Genomic DNA, 18,454 nt, shown 5'->3' on the forward strand with positions numbered 1-18,454 from the left:
CAAATTAAGAACATTGATTTTTGCATTGTTTTTCTTTCAATATTGTTTTTCTTTCAGCCTTGGCATCATTTTTATAGTAAGCACTGGTTAGTGAGGGCTAGGATAGTGCGATGGTTAGAATGTGGGTCTTAGGAGAACCAAGTTCAAACTCCAGCTTAGATACAAAGATGTTTGCTGTCCTTGGACCATTTAGTACTTCATAGTCAACCCTACTTTACTATTTTTGAGAATAAAATGGTGAGAAGGAAACCATGGAAAGCATCCGTGTAAATTCCTGGTGCCTATAAATAGAGAAATAATGTCATTTGACCACATACAGGATCTTCTGGTAATATTTTCTGGAGGTGGTCTTTGACATCAGTTTTTATTAATGACTACAAAGAAATACGAAAGCCTTATGAGAGCATCACAGGAATCTCCCATGATTTGACACAGTGTCAACTTCTTTGCAGGAAAAAAAATGCATGGGGAAGTGATGGCAAACTAAGGTGCCATTTCTTTCAGAAATACAGACTGAAAATTGTGTGATAACTAGCAAGTATTCTAGCCTAACTTTCTTTGCCATATTTCAGTTCATGCCCACACATGCGCACGTGTGAATGCGCATGCACACACACTCAAATGTAACACATCTCTCTAAACCCCTACTCACATTAACTGCTATTTCCACTTCACTGCCATGGGGTATATTGGAGTAGGGAATGGGATTCACAGTAGATCTTCAAATTTCACTTTTTGAACTACACCATGCAGAATCATCACTGAGCATGTTCACTGGGGATTCTGGCTGTTTCAGTCCAGAACAGCAACTTCTCCCTAATAAGTATGAATTTCCTATGTAAATTTACTGAGGTGCAAGAACTAATTAATTCAGTAGGATGTATCAAAGCCAGCTGATGAGCTAAAAGGGCACATCTGAACCCTAGGTAAAATCCTCCAACCAGGTCATATAGCAACCTTAGAACTCTTTGCTCAGTGTCTATCTCAATGTTTCTAAAGGTCCCAGTAAGATCACAAAAAAGGAGGGGCAAGTGGCAACATATAGTTGTAGGAAATTATTGTTTATCATGTGATACCTCAGTAAGAACTTATACTCTCAACTAACTGAATGTGAACTGACTCAACTGCGAACTATTATATTCTGTGCAGTCTTCACTCTTATGAAAATATGGATCTGATTCAAAGACTCATACTGAACGACAACATCGCATAAGGACACACTATTAGCCAACCAGAGCTCAGAAAAGTAACTTCAAAAAAAGGAGAACTCCCAGAATCTCTGGGGTATGCTGGTTTGTAGTCACTGATTTGTAGTCAAAATCAGTGGTTTATAATTTGTAACTCTGGGCCCAACTACTTGAGCACTCTGTTTTCCACAGAAGGTACACCATACATCCATGGAAAATCCACAAGCAGAACTCAGAAGGTAACGAGCCTCTTCCCTCTGTGAATGGACCATCACTCCCTGAATGCTAAGTGTACCTGACACACATGATGTTTTTCATAGGGGCAAGACATATGTTCGCCTAATAAATATGTATTACTTGCTAAGCCACCTTATTAAAAAACACATCAACTTATTTAGCACAGAACTGACTACACACAATTAGAGTGCCTTTCCAGTGTCAGAATAAGTCTCACCTTTACTGCAACTTTTACTCTGTTGGCCATTTTTTAATTATTTATTTATTTATTGTACATTTGCATTCTGCCTTTCTTACAAAACTGGTACCCAAGGCAGCTCTAAATAAGATTACAAATAGACACAAATGAAACACAAAAGTTTTAGGATCCAAATTTTATTAAGCACTACTGAATTAAAAGCCATTAAAAGCCATTAACGAACACAGCATGCCCTTCTCAAAGGTCCTTTCTCAGCAACCAGACAGTTGCTCAAAGTGTACCTGAAGAAAAAAGTCCTTGTTGCTTGGCCAGAAGAAGGACAAGAGCAAGGGGGCCAGTCTAGCTTTCTTTGGAAGAGAGTTCCAGCAACTCTAAATAAGGTCCTGGCTCATATTGCTACTAACTATGTATGTGCCAGTCATAGGATCCAGAGAAGGGCTTCTTCCTAAAGATCTCACTTTGGGGGCAGATGGGAGTGGGAGAATAATGTATGGTCCCTCTAATTACTTGGATCTGAGCACTGTTATCAGAGATCCTCTAATTGGAAATGATAGGTATTGAAACTGATGCTTTCTGCATGTGTAGCATGTGTGCATCCTTAAACTATGAACAATCTCCACCATGAGACACTAAAAATATGATCTGAGGGACGTGGTGGCACTGCGGGTTAAACCGCAGAAGCTCTATGCTGCCAGGTCAGAAGACCTGCAGTTGTTAGATCGAATTCACATGACTGATTGAGCCCCTGTCACTTGTCCCAGCTCCCGCCAACCTAGCGGTTTGAAAGCATGCAAAATGCAAAAATGCGAGTAGATAAATAGGTACCACCATGGTGGGAAGGTAACAGCGTTCCGTGTCTAAGTCGCGCTGGCCACGTGACCACGGAAGATTGTCTTTGCACAAAAACGCTAGCTCTATGGGTTGGAAACGGAGATGAGCACCACCCTCTAGAGTCGGACATGACTGGACAAATTGTCAAGGGGAACCTTTACCTTTTTATCTGTTATGTTTCATTTGTGATTGCTAGGAATGGGGGAGAATTTTGTTTCTTCTTCATTTGTTTTAATAAAGATTTATCAAAATCTGAAAATTTCTGTATATTCAGGATGAGAAGAACTAAAGAATGACATTCAGTAGTGGGAGAAACTGAAACTGTTAAATATCCCTATCTCTGGTGATGAACCATTTACACATTCAAAATCTCAGCTGATGCAAAAAGTGATCATGATGTATTCTTGAATCACCAATGTTTTGCAGTGTACTTTTCCTCCCCTTGATTGAGAGTCAAGCAACAGAAGCCAACGTGCTGCTTCATATGTGCTGCAATCCTGTATCAACTTATCTGGGAGTACAGCTTGATGACGGGGGGGGGGGGGGCGGGGAATGGAATTTCTCAATATATACAAAAAGAATTGAACTATCATTCTTTACAAAGAAGATGCAAGGACTCAGGCTAAAACATTTGGAATGTTTGAGAATGGCTGTCAGAATCCAGCCATACCATAGCAAATACCATAAAACATTCCCTCATGACTTCAGAACCTGCTTTTAACACAGAAGAGTTTTGCAACATTTCACCTCTTAGAGCCCCTCGTAAAAATAATGATGTAGCTGAATAAACAGCTCTATTTAAAAGAGGCATCATACAATACCATATACTCTCTTCAGTGCTGCAGTAATGCAAAAAAAAAAAAAAATTTTTTTTTTCCTGTCACTTCTGGGTAATATGTCGATGCCCCTGACGTACTCTCCCATACACACTTTTTCATGCAAAATTTCTGTCAAGCCACAGTATCTCTTCAAGCAACCAAGAGCTGGTTTATTCCCATAAGCTCTGTGCTCTCCTCCTCCTCTGAGTTTAAATTCAGGGAACAGTTGGTCACCAGATTTCAGATCAGCTGTTAAACCGTTGCAGTTGCAATATATGAGCTGTATGCTTTTGTACTGTTTACAAAATATTGCTGTTGTAATATATCAGATAGGAACTTAGCACAGTTTGCAAAATATGCAGAATATACCACTGATACTTCTGCACTAAATATTTTGAGTTTTCTAGTACTTTTGAGTTCTCATGCTTTGAGATTGAATAAAAACACTAGATAATGTGCCTGGCATTTGTACCCATTACTGCTTGTGCTGCCATATGATCTAGACTCATGGCTAGTCCTTGCTTATTTCTATAAATATATTAATATCATCTTTCAGCACCATGCAGGGACCCTAAAGAAGCTTTAAAAATATAACAGAGCACCACAGAAAGGATATTCCAGGGTGTAGGTTCCTGTGACTGGCCTTTACCCAGGCTAATCATATTTTAAATGCCCTTACTTTTAATAGGCTTGCCTTCAACCCAAAACATATGTGCCCAAGTGGTTTTAAAATTGAAATAGAAAAAAAAAGATCTTTATCATAACATAACAACTGGTGAAAATAAACAAGAGTTCAACTTAAGGTTACACTGTGTTATATGCTGGCTCTCAAATATCCTCCCTCCCTCTCCCAGATACTGTACACAGTAATTCTCTCAAGTTCAAGCCCACTCTTAAAATATGACCTCCCTCCTCATGATACAATTTAACTCTCTCTTGCTCTCTTCAGTTCTTTTTCTACCTTCTGTAAGCTCTTCTTGATTGGCTCTCCTTCTACATCCTTACAGCCAATCACCTTATTGCTGTTGTTGCTAGGTAAAACTGGTGAGGGTTCCATCACAGTGCCAAAACAAATAAGGGCCTGCCTTAGATAGTGGTATAATATAGAGCAAGGCCCTTCAAAATATCTTTATCAATGGGCAAAATTATGTGTGAGCAAACAATGCTGCACCTATTCCATACCTGGATGCTAAGTATTAGTCTGGCTCACTGACTAAACAGACCATTGTACCACAAAGATGGGACAAGATACAGACACAACAGCTTTTTCAGGCAAAACAAATAGCCTGTTGGAGTTGTAAAAAAAAGGGTGACATGACAGAGAGACAACTGAACATTTCCTGAAAAAGGCCAACATATTATTTCCAAGTAATGCACTGAAGCTTTTGCAAAGTGGGGCGCATCCAGTTCTCCTTTAGTGTAGCTGATGCATAGATGATGAACATACAGATATGTGGGTTGGCAAACCATTTTTTGTGGGATACGGAATGTTGTGTGAGAGTCAATGTAGCAGAGTGTAGGAGACCTGGGTTCAAAGTCTAACTCATCCACAGAAACTCATTGGAAGTAGTAATGGTGAACCACTCTTTAAACGTCTCACATAGCTTAAAAAATGCCAGTAGGGTTGCTGTGAGTTGGAAGTAATTTGATGGTGCATAACAACAAATATTGTGTATTTACTGGCAGGGCTGGATGTTTCAATGTTTTGCCAGAGAGAAACTCAAGTAGAGACGTGAATGCAGCCAATCTCTACAAGGACAAATGCCACTCTATAATTAAGGGCATTATGTATTCACCTAAGTGCTAAGCAAACAATTAATCCAGGAAATGGCTTTCCTAGCTCTATCATATTTGTTAACAAAGCATTCTTTATCCTCCTTATGTCTCATAATTCTGATTGATGATGATCCATTGGAATGGCATTATGATCTATAAGCCTTTGGTGGTGGGTGAGGGTACCTTTCTGAATACATTTAAAGGCAACAGCCCAAAACCTGAAGCACTCACAGATAAAGTGATACTATTGATAAATAAATCCACATGGGGAAACCTGTGGAGGAATTGTAATAGAGGTATAAACATTCCACTCTCCCAAATTCAATTGCAGAATTAGGCAAATATTATAGATATGGCATGATGAGGAATGACAAATGCTGTGTATGTCTGAGCCAGGGAGTCAGGTGACAGATGTGAAGAAATAGCAAGATGATGGTTGCATAATGATAAGACTTTGCGCTTTCACTGTTTATTTGAGTCTTTCTCCAACACTCTGAGGACAGTTTAATGCATTTCTTAATTTCAAAACAACTGACACGAGTAAGGATTATCCTTATTATTCTTCTAGAAATTTGAACAATCCTCTGCTTCTCTGGATAGCAATAGATTATACTGATGGTCATATGAGGACCAATGGCAGCAGCTGGCACCCTTTATTGCCTTCCCTGTAGGACCCAGTGGCACTGATCAATGAGTGTGAGCCACCACATTGGGTGTGTGAGGTATGGGAAGTTGAGGTATAATCTTAGAACTGCAGAGCTGGAAGGGACCCTATGGATCATTGAGTCCAGCCCCTGTCAAGGAAGCCCAATGGGGAACTGAACTCCCAACCTCTGGCTCTGCAGTCAGATTCCTAACCCACTGAACTATCCATAGCCTGCACATATTGCCAACTTCATTATAGACTAGTATCCTATTCAGGACATGCAGAGCGGAAGGGTAACCATGCAAGTGCTCCTTCTGCTCTGGCAGGCTTCTCTTTGTGGTCCTGGTCTTGCTCTGATGGTGGGATCAGTTGAGTAATGGGCAATGTACTGGAATAGCAGTACTGCTTACACAGTTCCCCTTTGGTTCCAAATAGGATTTGACCATAGTATTTGTAAACTGTATTTATTTAATAGCATTTATTAACTACACATTCATTCACAGTAAATATTTATTGATTTAATTCTCATTTAGTTATTGTATTTTTATATCATTTCCCCATAATAAAAGCTTGATGCATTTCTTTGCACACATTTCCTAGAAACATGGGATTCCACAAATGAAAAGTGGTTCCTGTGCACTTTTGGACTGTGAAGATGAGTTTTCTTGAGCTTCTTGCCACCTTGCCTGCCCACCTATTAATCTGCTACATCTTCTTAGATGATGCAGGTTCTTGGTGTGGCCTTAATTTGTACTATCTTTTCCTACCATAGGCCATAGGCATCCTCAGTTTTGGAACATTTCTCACATAATGAAGAAACAACTATGTTCATATTATGTAAGAGTTTCAAACCAGGGATTTGTGACATGTACCTCCAAGTACTTTAGATATTATGTCCAATGGTACTTTAGCAGTAAGGGGGACTCTTCACTGTCTGCACAGTTAGGCACCATTGCTAAAGATGCTCAGTAGTGGTGCCATAGGTTTTGCTTCAGAAGAGTCAGAAGATAGGGAAGACCAATGAAATTCCATCATAACTCTGGAAAGCAAAATCTCTGGGCCTGCTTTTCAGTGGCTCACTTCACACATTCAGAAGTGACAGACTGTGCAAACATGGGATGTATATGCCTATGTGAAGCAATTTCTTGGCATCTTGATTCTCATAGTTCATTCATTCTTTTTTTTCTCATCTGCTTATATTTACTGTGGGGAGAAAACTGCTACCTTAAGCCACTTTGGCTATCACCAAATCTGGGAGGTTTCTGTTTCAAAGCTCAACTAAGCCACAAACCTAGCTGTTACATTTGGACAAGAAACTGTCCTCTCAGCTCCGTCTGCAGTAACGTAAGAAACTGTGAGGTGGACACTCATGAGTGTGTCCTTGGCTGTCTGTCTAGCATTGATAGTTGTCAGGAAGGAGAACCTTCTGGTCTGGAAAGAGAGCCCCCTGAAGGAGAAAGGAGGGTGCTTGTGGCTGGAGGAAATAAAAGTCATACTGGAGGAGCTTGAGGAGGATTTGGAGGACAAGACACAGGAGAGAGAGGAACACAAATATAAAGGTGAGGAAGAGGGGCCTGGAGGGATGCCTCTGAAAAGATATACGAAGCCTATAATATTGAAGACTAAGAGGAAGAGGGTGAAGACCCCAGACCTGAGGACAAGTGGGATTATGTAATAAAATAGGACCCTTAGAGAGGGGTCTTGGTTCAAGTGCCCAAAGCGGAGGGTATGAAACACAAAAACCCAAGACAAGTGCCTTTCCCATTGAGGAGAATGACTAGAGAGGCTGGGACAGAGATGTCCAGGTGGGACAGGTCCAGGGCAGCCAATATTGACATAGCAAAGATGCTGGAGGAGGAAACAGCACAGGAAATTCCAGCATCACGTGTAAGAACTGCAGCAGTCACAGGTCTTGCATCCTGCCCAGCCAGAGCCAGTGATACACCACAAGCTCTGCCTTCATTGTAGGCATACCAGCCCTCACTCCTCCCAGCCCCCAGCTTTGGGGCCTCAGGATGACCACCCCAAAGCAAATTTAAGTTGCCCAAACCCCAGTGCAGTGAACTGGGTATGCAGAGAAAGACTGGACACAAACAGGGTTAGTGAATTCAACTAGCCCTCAGACTTTGTTAGACAAAGGTGTCTAAGTTCAAGTGCTAACAAAATCAGAAGAGGGGTGATGTTAGCTGTAAGTTAAGTTCCAATAAACCCCTTTTGTAAGAAGCTACAGGTCTCATCTCAAAGGATTAGGGAATAGAGGAGGGAAGACCCATCAGTCCTGGCAGGGCCTGTGGGGTTCATAGGGATATGATACTGTTCTGTCTTTGACAGCAGTTGGAAAGACCGGTAGTTAAAGATGTAAACCCACAGCATCCCTTTCCAGCCCCAGCTTGGTCCTGAGCAATTTCAAGACAACCTTCTCTTGCTGTGCTACACATCATCTTTGCTATCCTTGCACTCTGCCTTTTCCTTTATTTGCTCCAGAGCGAGAAGTCATTCTAACACAACACAAAGAAAGTGAACAGCAAACGTCTCCTGTGAACTTTTGACCATGCTCTGCTCATTGTATACAATAGCATTTCCCTTGAAGCAAGACGTTCAAAGGAGGAGAAATGTGGGGAGAAAATTTCATGGATAAGGACTGTGATTCTTCTCCTACTTTGTTTCTGAGATGGCTGTGTGTTCTGCTTTTCACTGTGGAATCACCCCTGTGGCAGCTGGCAGCCATCCTACCCCCCAGGTTCTCATGATTCAATTAAAGCTCAGAGGAAGATGCCATAATGTATCACCTTCAAAGGACTCTTTCAGATCAGGAAATGTAGGCAGCCATGGAAACTTTAGAGGATAATGAGATGTATAATAGAAAGGAAAAACAAATGCAGCACTCTGCAGTGTTACAGTGAGCTCAAAAATATAACTAAAAGAAATTCTAACGGACCCTGATAATGAGGCAGAAAAACTTAAGTATCTTTTTTTGCAGAAATAAAACTTTTGGGAAATTGGGAGCACAAACTATTAGACAGCAGTAGATTTACCTTCTTCCTGGAGCTGGTTACAGCAGTCACGGTAGCTACAGGGCTTCCAGAGAAGAAGTTGTGCATAAGTATCTACAAGAGATATCCTATAATAACCCCTCAAAACTGTAGCATTTAGAAAACCTGAGGGAAGTGCTGAGATGGGCATGAACTGGAAAAATGGTGGTTCATGATGGTTTGTGGTTCATGGCTACACATGGACCATGAACTATCATGGACCCCCCAAAAACCCCAAATGGCTTGTGGTTTGGTTTTTGGGTTCATGCTGGGGGGGGGGAACTGCCCAATGCCAGATCCCATTGCCTCTCTGCCTTGTCTTGAAGATGCTGCTGCCACCTCTGGCAATGGGGGGAGGGGTGCCTCCCGTTTTGTGGAAAGAAAACAAAACACGGGGGGGGGGGAGTTTGACAGTTTCATTTCAAAATGAGATCCCAGAATCAAACCACGAACCAAACTATGAAGCAGCCCAGTTTGTGTTTTTTCTGGTTTGTGATTCAGTTTGTGGCCATCTCTAGCACTAAACCTTAAAGAATGATAGCAAGTACAGTGGCAAAATTTCCCAGAAGACTTCTCTTGAGAAACATTCTGGCATATAATTTTCTTAGTTCCCTAGAAAAACAATACATAGAAAGTCACTTTGCAGAATCATTTCCAAAATATCCCTGTAAAGTTCTGGTGGCTGTATTCCTAAAAATCAGAAGGACTGGGGAGCCCATTTGTGTCCAACATTGTGTTCTCTTGGTGTACCGTATTTGCTGGCGCACAAGGCGACCGGCCGTATAAGACGACCCCCCAACAGGAGGAGGAGGAAGAGGGGAAACGGGCGGGTGGCGGGCGAGCGAGCGCGCGGCTGGCTCAGCTGCACGGGGCGGTGGGCAGCCCGGCGGTCGTTCAGGCATGGCAGCGAGAGTGCAAGGAAGAGCGGAAGAGGCTGAGCTGGCGGCGGCAGGAGGAGGAGGAGGAAAAGGGAAATGGGCGGGTGGCGGGCGGGTGAGCACGCAGTTGGCTCAGCGGCACAGGGTGGTGGGCAGCCCGTCGGCGGGCTCTGGCCGCTCAGACATGGCAGGCTGTGCTTCCCTCCCTCCATCCAGACCGCCTGCCTGCCTGCTTTCCTCCCTGGCCAGCACGGCTCCGCATCATTCACTTGGAGGCATGTTTTTGGGCCCAAAAAGTCATCTTGTACGCCGGCAAATACGGTATATGTGTTGTTTCTCAAAGATTATGGACATGCCCCACAAAGAAAATTTGTTCAAATTAAGTGCTTTCCCCTCAACTGGCTCATGCCTGGAGGTGAGAAGTCCTGTTGGGATTTAAACTTGCTTGTCAAGTTTTGAAACATACGTCAATGGAAATAAAGAACTCAATATTCTTTATTAATCATATAAATTCTTGCTTATCTCATTCGCACAGAGAAGAATGTGGAATTAAAGCATTATCTGCCTCACTAGAGAGGAAGGCAAGGAATTTTCTGATACTCTCAATACAATTCTTGCATTGGCAAGAATGACATTTTGTAGAGAAGATGCCAAATTTTGCACAAAATTGCTTGGTTTTGAGCAAAATTGTGCAGTTCATTCATTTGTCCAAATTATGTATACATCTCAAAATGAGACTATTTAATGCTTCATTCAAGAATCTGAAACACTAGATGCGCTATTTGCATCTTCCTCATAAATCAGCCAGTCCTTCTGAGCTTGCTGTGTGTTTAGGCACTGTTTGTGTCTCATAATGAAAGCCCATTAGAGACACATTACACTAATTGTATACACTGAGGGGAGGAAAAAACTCTATGTCTCACACTTGGCTGGAAGTGAGAATTCTTGCTTGGCTTTAAAATTCCTCATGGAGGCTTCTCATGGTGCCAAGAAAGCTTAAACTGACAGGAATGTGGAATTTATTCTTTCCACTGTATTCTTTCTGTCTTTACTTAATGCTAACAAAGGAGTAAAATCTGAAATGGCATATGGTTTGACTGTAGTGCATGTGTGCTGCATATGTGAGAATAAATGTGGTTTGCTATAAAGTGCTGAAAATATTGTGAAAATACAAATAATTTGGCACAAAAAGGAAAAATACCTCAGCTGGTATGAGATTGAAGGTTTGGAATACTTTGAGACGCATATTATGGAAATAAAATCTGATACCAAGGAGAAGCACAGCTAATTCTACAGAAATAGAATGCAGTAATACTTTATCTGAGGAGGGGACATCTTTCTAGTTTCCTTTCTCTTGCATTGTATTTTTTTTAATGTGAAGTTCTTTTCATCCTGAATGTGCAAATACTGTTTAATGTTTTTAGAAGAAAAGAAAATAAGTTCTTCATCACCTGTACCAGTCAGTTCAATACATACAGGTATTCCCAACATGGAGGATGATGTTGTTACTGTCTGCCATATAGGTGTTAAATGAATTGCTGGACAGCTCAGTGGTTTAGGTATCTGGCTGCAGAGCCAGACGCTGGGAGTTCAACTTTCTACTCTGCCTCTTTGACAGGGAGGGGGTGGACTTGATGATCCACGAGGTCCCTTCCAGCTCTGCAGTACTAAGATGATGATTAATTTAAATATTTCATAAATGAACCTAACTCAGCACTAATGTGGTTGAAAACACAAGAATTCAGAGACAGATTGGCATGAGTTAAACACTGAAAGTCTTTGGCTTTTGCAGATGAATCTGTTAGTTTGGCTTTTCCTAGGTCCATTATTTATTTTAAAAATATCTTTTTATATGAAACATGAAGAAATGTACAGATTTTGTCACATTCTTATCAAAAGTCAAGCTGAAGCAAAATTTCCACTCATCCTCATCATCCTTATCATTTTGATAGCTGATATTACTCAGCCTTATGCTTGGTTAACACACTTCCAGTTGAAAGGAGTCATGTTTCTGTCGCTTCTGAAGGTCTAGTGAGATGGCAGTAGCAAGAACAAGTTAACTGAGGAAAGAGAGGTTTTTGTCTATTTGTTTTGTTCCATTGTTCCAATACCTTCCTGTACCACTTTGAGAACTGCTTGCTGAAAAGTGGTCTACAAATTTTGTGTTGGATTATCATTTATGCTTATTTGCATAAATATGATGCGTGATTATAGGTCTCAATGCTAAAGAGACAGAAGCTTTTGGGCACAACAGAAGTACAAACGAGGGAGAACAGAGGACCCTACTCACTAGCCTTTTCCTCACTATCCTCTGCCAACCTTACTTCTCCACCACCCGCATCTGGGAGCAGCCTACGTTTGTGGAGTAATGCCCTCCCCCTTCATGTCTCCTCCCAGTCTGCAAGTAGCAGTGAGAGAAACTAACATGGGATGTGGTCATTGAGATGAGGCCAGCAAGCACCATTCCATTCTTTTCTTCATGGAATGAACTGTAACGACTTAGTAGTGCCTATTGTCCAAACAATATCTGGTCAATATTCAAGCTCAGTTCAAAGGTTGCCTGATACGGCCAAGTGACACAGAAGAGGAGAGGAGATATAAGGGTGCATATAGCCTGCCTCCAGCACCCCTAAGTGGTTGACAGCTGCTCTGAAGGCTACTAAAGTTCAGTTTTGAAGTGAGGTTAGTGAAAGTGATCCTGCTGGACAGAGGGTCATGGGGGCTGCACTACAAAATAATTTGTCTAAGCTCTGTTGATGAGGTGAAACTCCCTCCTGCTGTATCTGTGGTTTCTGAACTCCCCCCCACCCTTCATGTCATCCCTTTGATTTTCAAGAAGCCTCCTCACTTCTTTTTTACTGTCATCCTGTTTTAACAAACAATCAAACAAAAATAATTTTAAAATTATTTTAAATTAACTGTAAGAATGAATAGTTTATCTTGAGAAATTCTAAACTCTAGAAATTATATATATATCTCACAGGGATCTCTCTCTCTCTCTCCTGTTAAGGAAGTCTAATCATCATTGGCCCTCCTGGAATTTCTTCACATAACATAACCCTTGGGAAAGGGGCTTTCATCCAGTTTGGGAATGAATATTCCTAAGTGCATACATCTGAATGGGCTGCTAAAAACTCTTCAGTGTGTGGCACACAAATATTCCATAGAGAACCCAGATGCACGAGGACATTGAGAGGAGGCCTAACATGCACATCCATTTCCCCCCTTTTTACTTGTAGGTATAGGCCACATACCTACATAGCTCTTTTCTTCTGTATTTATTCCATAACAAATACTAGGGCACATTCTCCTTGATTCCTTTTGTCCTACCTCCTTTTCAGATCATTACACCAAGGAAATTATATTGCCTTAAACAGGTTTTACTTTGTCCCAAAGCATCTTAAGTTTCCCTTGCCAGCTCTTTGTTAAACATTGCAATCTGACAGTAAATCCAAGTGCTTTGTAAACCTTTATTTTTGTCATAAATAAATCAAGATTTGCTCAGTACTTGCATGAGCTGACAAGTAAGCAAAGAGCCTCCTGGCAGTCACAGGCAACAGAATGATATCTTTAATAATGTATATGGTACGGTATAAGAAAACAAATGCACACATTCCCCAGAGACAGTTTTTTTACAGTAATGTGTCACTATCTCTTATTAAAAGATCTCAATTGGAAATAGTGTGTGCTTCCTGATACGCTGTGCTCTGATTTAGAAAATGGTGGCAGGTAATTTTTTGAAAACCATTTTTATTCTTCTGTAGGAGACAACACCTCAGATAAGAGTAATAAAACAGTAAATGGCACAGTGGATAAGTGTGAAAAGAGTATTGCTTCTCTCTTTCAAACATCTCACAAAGGTGATAGGAGCAGAACGTCTGCTTTTGTTGGAAGTCTTCCTGAAGTCTAAGAGAATGTAACTGGGGCTACAACAATTATTCTCCAAATGCTGTTCAAATGCAGCACATCAGAACTTGAGGTGGTAGAGGAGAGCAGGACAGGCGGAAGGTTTTATTTTCCAAAAATAAAATATCTTCATCAATGCAAATATGACTTATTGGACTCTGAAGTTATTTTGACTTCCCTGTCTTCATTAATGTAAGAAGAGCAAACAACATTGTCACACACCCCATTGTCACACATTATCTCTCAGTATCTCCAAGCCCTGTCTCCCTATCTCAACCCTATCTCTCAGCCCTATCTGGCCCTCTCTCCCTCTCTCACACCATTCACTCCCCTTATAAACAACAGCTCCACCCCTTATGTCCCACCCTCCGTCACACCATTGGTAGATGACACACAGCTTCAGCAGTGACGGGCAGGTGATGTCATAGCTGTACATAACAATACCTCCCCCCTTTAAAAGTTGTTTTGTGGGGGAAAGGTAAGGTGCTTTTCACCCAAAACAACTGGAAACAAAATCAAACATTACATTTTCCCCACATTTCAACACTTACCATTAATCTATTAGGCACATTCTTACATAACTATATTATTCAAAATATACTTACACTTATATAATCAATCGCATATATATATATATATATGAAGTTATGAAAAGATGTGGTTATTGGAATATTGTTCTGTATATATATATATATATACAGAACAATATTCCAATAACCACATCTTTTCATAACTTCATATGTTATATCTCTCAGCCCTATCTGGCCCTCTCTCCCTCTCTCACACCATTCACTCCCCTTATAAACAACAGCTCCACCCCTTATGTCCCACCCTCTGTCACGCCATTGGTAGATGACACACAGCTTCAGCAGTGATGGGCAGGTGATGTCATAGCTGTATGTAACAGACACGACTGGACTAAACATGTCAGATGAACACTGCTCAATGCTACTTATAAATGTATATATACCTCCTCAAAGATGACAGGTCCAGACTGACTTGAATATGATAAGGACTAGAAACCTATATCAAAGAGTGTTTAACAACTTCCCCCAACTCTTATATAGTCATTGGGGGTGACTTCAATGCCAGGATGGGAGCTAATGACACTGCTCTCTATATAGCTTATCATCTGTATCTCCCTGAAAGCTCTCCTCCTGATACACCAAATGTGTGTTGTGCAAAAGATAATATTAGCAATTATGCAGGGCTTCAGCTAGCTCAGATGAGTCATTGACTAAACCTGCATATATTAAATGGAAAACCCCCAGGGGATATCCCAGGTGAGTTCACATATTAGTCAGGAGATAGGATGAGCACCATTGATTATTTGGTAATCAGCAACAATTTATTGAGCTCTATTCATAAACTGGAGATAGACTGCAAGCCGGATAGTGATAATCTTCCTTTAAATTTGTTCTTGAGGGCTCCAGTCCAATGCACTTGTATAAAGGACATTTTGCAATTAAGTCCTGAGACAACAACTTCTACCACTAGAATTAAATAGTTGGAAAAGATTGAGGCCTTTTTTAAAAGAACTGTTGAAAACTTACCACTACTCTATGATCCGTACTAATATTTTAACAATTAGCCCAAATAGTGGAATCACTGAGTATTATGAACAATTAATAGAGGAACTAGTTGAATCATTCAAAGCAAAAGATATAAAGAATGAACTGATTTAGTAAATTTAGATCAAAGGAATGGTTTGATCAAGAATGCTGGAATGCTAAGAAAATGCTTATTGCCAACCAAGCTACATAAAGATAACCCATGGGGAATGGGAGTGGAGAATCTACCACAACTTTAAAAACAATATTAAAAATTAGTCAAGGATAAAAAGAAGAATGCTCAATGCACAGCATGGGAACAACTTATTAGTGCTGTTATGAGGAAAGATATAAATACCTTCTGGAGCCTCACATCATCAGTAACAAACAATCACTCAGCACAGGCTGATTGCCATATTTCAGCTAAAAGGTGGGAAACCCACTTTAATGAACTATATGCAAGTAATATATTCCACCTTCCAACTGGAATATATTAAAAGAAACTTGCCAGAATGGCCCCCGGTATCAATAGCTGAAAGTATTGACCCGGCTACCCAAATTAAACCAGGGAAAGCCCCAGGATGTGACAGTATTTCATCTGAGCTAATCAAGAGAAATATAAATTGGTAGACTTCAATTCTGGGAAATCTTTTTACATATATAGATCAAAATGCCCATATGCCATCTGAATGGAGTACAGCCATTATCATTCCAATTTATAAGAAGGGCAGGAGGGACTACCCAGCAAACTAGCGTCCAGTGAGTTTACTATCCACAATCAGCAAGCTCTACATGAGACATCTTTACTGGAAATTACAAAGCTGGATAGAATCTGAAGAACAAGCAGGTTTCAGATCAGGAAAATTAACTCTGGATCAAGTGATGATCTTACAACACCTGGTTGGAAAATACATTTAAAAAAACCAAGGGAGTCCTATTTGCAGCCTTCATCGACTTTAAATCTGCCTTTGACTCCATCTCTAGAGATAAATTGTGGTGTAAATTAGGATCCTCTACAATAGATCGTCATTTATTACCGCTCATTTATAACCTCCATGAAAGCACAAATCTGAAAATAAGATGTAATTGGGAGGGTCATTTATCGAGCAACGTACCCAAAGGGATGCATATTTAATTTCTATATTAACTCAATGGTGACGGCCCTTAGCCAGTTAGATTTCCATCCCCCTAAGCTAGTGGGCAGACACCTCTCAGTGCTGCTGTATGCTGATGATGCGGTGATATTATCACAGACACCAATTGGCCTGAAGAGGCACTGTGTGCCTTAGCACATTACAGCCAAAAAGAAAATCTTCAAATAAACTATGAAAAAACTATGATCGTGGTGTTTGCTAAAAGACCAAAACTTTACAAATGGACTATAAATGGCTACAAGACTGAAGAAACAAAGGTCTTTAGATACCTTGGAGTTGTCTTCTAAGCAAATGGCACTCGCAGAGCACATGCAGAATATGTGGCCCATATTCTGCATGTGCTCTGCGAGCGCCATTTGTCTCTGTGCAGAATATGCACACAGATCTGCATCAGCAACACTGAAATTTTTTTAATAAAAAAGGGGGACAATATAGTCCAGCAGCTTTAAATTGTTTGAGGCTAAATCAATTAATCAATTACTCTATGGTGTGCAACTAGGACCCTACTGTGTCTTTACACCATTGGAAAGGGTCCAGACAAGATTTCTAAGAGCGATTCTGTAGGTCCCATGTGGGGTTCCTAATGCAGTTTTATGGCTGAAAGTTGAAAGAAAGATTTGGCTAACCATCTTTAGCTTGTGGCTGAAATTAATTTTCTTCCCAAGAGGTTCACTCTCTCTAATACTACAGGAGAATTATCAGTCAAACAGAAGGAAGTTTTATTAGCCAAGCTTAGATCTTATGGATTTTCAGAGGGTAATATTATATATTTGGGATATGATGTTGCAAACCAAGCACTTAAACAATGCATCATGGAGGTGGAGAGACAACATGATTTGCCAGCAATATCAAATAGCATTTCTTTGGATATTAGCTGGCCTTTTAAACCAGCTAACTACCTTTACACACTGTTAATACCCAAATATCGTAGAGCCTTTACCCTTGCCCAACTAAACGCATTACCATTGGCAGTACAAGAAGGGAAGTATGTTCTCCTGTCCTGTCATTATTTTGATATTCGGAAGAATTTTATTGAACCTCATCTAAAATTACTCCCTGGGCGTTCTGAGGCTTTTACACGCTTTTATTGCTGTCTGGTACAATATGGCGAAATTCCTTGCAACTGCTATTAAAATCTGTGAAAGGAAAGATTTAAAAATTACTTGTTTTTAGTTATTAGTGGGAACCTGAAGTGGAGACTAAGGTATTACTCTGTTAGGATGTTTTTAACTTAGTATATAGTTTCTTTTTTATATACAGTGGTGCCTCGACTTATGAACATGCCGACATATGACCATTTCGAGGTAAAATCAGCTCCGGCCGTAAAATTTTGCTTCGACTTGCGGCCCGAACTTCCAGTTACGAACAGAAAAAGGCAAGAAAAAAGGGTGGGGAATTCAAATTGCTAACCGTTGGTCGGTGAAGAGGCTGCTTCTTTGTAGCTCTTTTGCCCCAGCAGTTAGAGTGAGTGCAATCGGAGGAGGCTTTGGACTGCCTGCTAAACTAAGGTGCTGCTTTCTGCTGTTTAAAAACTGTTCTGGGTGGGTTTTGCAGCATGGTTTTGGGCTGGGTGGTGGGATTATGTTTCTATGCTGTGATGGGTCTTGCTGGGTTTTTTTTGTTTGTTTTTGATGCTTTTTTCCCATTTCTGATGGGGTCTTGTGGGGTTTGTTTGCTTTTTGGTTCCCCCCCCCATTTCCGATGGGTCTTGCACGATTTGTTTGCTTTCTGCTTTGCTTTTTTTGTATTTCTGAAGGGTCTTGCATGGTTTGTTTGCTTTCTTCTTTGCATTTTTTTTGCATTTCTGAGGGGTATTGCATAGTTTGTTTGCCTCCCCTCCCTTTGGCCAGAATGGATTGTGTTTCCGATGGGTCTTGCAGTGTTTTTGTTTGGGTTTTTTTGGTGATGTTTTTCTTCGTCCGGAATGGATTAATTGCATTTCAATGCATTCCTATGGGAAATGGTGCTTCGACTTACAACCATTTTGAGTTATGACCGGAGTTCTGGAACCAATTAACTTCATAAGTCGAGGCACCACTGTATGTGTTTCATTGTTTTTGTACATTTATTTGTACTTCTGGATATTGGTCTATGACTGTATTAAACTTGATCTGATCTGCATGGTCCCACCAATCTTTTCATTTCCCACAATACCCCCAACTTAGGATCAGTTGGAGGCATTGTGATAAATTGAAAGATGCTGGATATAAATGCCAACTGTTACCAGACCAGCCTGATAA

This window comes from Pogona vitticeps, chromosome 3 (genome assembly GCF_051106095.1).
Source record: "Pogona vitticeps strain Pit_001003342236 chromosome 3, PviZW2.1, whole genome shotgun sequence".
Lineage (NCBI taxonomy): Eukaryota > Metazoa > Chordata > Lepidosauria > Squamata > Agamidae > Pogona > Pogona vitticeps.